Below are 2,500 nucleotides of genomic sequence, written 5' to 3' on the forward strand. Positions count from 1 at the left end.
CACGTGACCTTCAAGTGCTAATTTCTGTGTTTTTCTGCGAAGAGCAAAGTTATTACGTAGCCAATTCATGTAGGACTGTGTGCATAATAGCTAATTAGTATAGTTTTTTTATATTGGGAAATGTTTTACTATGTGAGTAAACATGTGCGGGAGACAGTTTTACTATGCTGTGTGTAAATGCGTGCGCGACCTTGGTAGTGGCTGAGGTGCTATATCGCCAATAATCTATGAGTCTTTGAATGCCCCTTTGTTTTTGTTTTTTTAAGCAAAATTATTAGGTAAACGTAACGTATTGAAATTGAACAGTGTTCATGCTAGTATAGTTTTGTTCATGTTAGTATAGTTTTGTTCATGCTAGTATAATTTTTATAGTGGAATATGTTGGAGGTTGGTGCATTGTATCGCGTACGTGCTCGGGGCCATTGTATGCGACGGTTCTGTTTGCCTTTTTTTCCGAGAGCTCATTTCTAATGTTTTGCCTCTCTCTCTCTCTCTCTCTCTCTCTCTCTCTCTCTCTCTCTCTCTCTCTCTCTCTCTCTCTCTCTCCTTGTTGTGCGTAAACACCTGTGTGACCGATCTTGGAAGTGGCTGGGATCCCATATGTTGACATTTGATCCATTTCCTTTCGAATTCCCCTTTGGTTTTTTTTTTTTTCTTTTTTTTTTAGCCAACTTATATGGTAGACATTGCGAAGAGAACAGTGTTCATGCTAGTATAGTTTTGTTTTATTACTGGAATATGTTGGAGGGTGGTGTGTTGTATCGCGTATGTGTCCGGGGCAATGTTTGTGCTGATTCCGTTCAAGTGCTCATTCCTAATCTTTGTTTTTCAAGTGCTCATTTCTAATTTTTTTTCGAGTGCATATTTCTAATGTTTTGCTTTTTTTGTCATGGCTTCTAGAAGACGAAGAGGTCTTGAGTGCGGCTAAAGTCAGGAACTCATGGATGTTTTTGAAAGCGACTTTGAGGATGAAGTGGAGGACACAAGTCAGACATTAGAGGAAGAGGAATCTGGCACTGTTTTTGTCGAGGAGGAAGACGAAGACATGCATGCCCAAGCTGGTGATACAGAGGGGGACAAGGACGAGGAAGATAATCCTGGTCCGTCAATCTCTCGGTCTGCCGATGAACTCTCCCCGGTCGAACTTAGAAGCAGGAAGAGGAGGGGGGTCCCCTCCAGCCCGCCCAGGGAGCTCCTATTCACCGCATTGGCTCTGAGGTTGTCAGAGCACGAGATGGGACCGAGTGGCAGAGAGATCCCAATGCCGCCCTAGCCCCCCATCTCCACGCCGCAGATTGAAGCTGGGGGTCCCACCGATGTCGTTGTTGGAGTGGAGAGAGTGAGCGACATATTCTCGCTCTTTCTAGAAGATGTTATGTTGGCAGAGATTGTCATACGAACCAATGATAAACTTGACCTTTTGAGGGCTAATTATCGTGGCAGAGGCAATATTGCTCTTCGTGACATGGACCTGAGAGAGCTAAAGGCATTCATTGGGATCCTGATAATGTGTGCCGTAAGATCGGACAATCACACCCCAACAAGTGACATATGGAATCTCATAGAGTGCAATCTAATATACCGCTGTACAATGATCGAGCGTCGTTTCGCCCTACTATCGAGGGTGATTAGTTTTGACAATTCTGCCACCAGAGACAAGCGTATGAGGACAGATTGCCTTGCCCCCATTCACTAAGGGTTCGATCACGTGGTGTCTAATTGTCAAAAGAGTTACTCTCCTGGGCCTCATCTCACTGTGGACGAGCAGCTTGTACCATTTAGGGGTCACTGTCCCTTCCGCATCTACATTCCCAGCAAGCCAGCCAAGTAAGTTCACAGATTTCCATTTTTTTTCATGTAATTGCTTTTTATGTATTCATAATAGTTTCTTTTTTTATTATATAATAAGCATTGACATATATCTTATGTGTTTATAAAATATAAAATGTTATCTCTCTCTCTCTCTTTCTATATACATATATCATATATATTATATATATATATATATATATATATATATATATATATATATATATATATATATATATATATATATATATGAAACACCTAGGGTTTTTGATTAATAATATATTGTCCATGTGTTCTCTGTGACCTATGGAATGTGAAGAACAGTGAGAAGCAACGACCCGAGAGTAGCTGATGAATGAGTTTCTTTGGATGGCATGAGATAAAAATGCTTAGTTGGACAAGTCAATGCACGACACTTTATGAACTCTTCTCAAAGTGCCTTTGTGAAACTGGATGCAGCTAGAATTGCGAGGCGTTAACAAACTGTGTGTTCGTATGTGCGTGTGCGCCTCTTCCCTTTAATAGTTTCATACACAAGTCTATGGGGGGATTTTGATAGAGGGTCTTCAAGAGAAAGGCAAGATGCCGTGGTGCTCACCGGGGAGTTTTTGTGACATAGTGTTTAAGTGTCCGGTTGCTTGGGTGAGTGTTAAGATTACTTTAGCCAAAGAGTGGCTTGTCTGTTTGACAT

Source organism: Macrobrachium nipponense, chromosome 7 (genome assembly GCF_015104395.2).
Source record: "Macrobrachium nipponense isolate FS-2020 chromosome 7, ASM1510439v2, whole genome shotgun sequence".
In the NCBI taxonomy this organism is placed as follows: Eukaryota; Metazoa; Arthropoda; class Malacostraca; order Decapoda; family Palaemonidae; genus Macrobrachium; species Macrobrachium nipponense.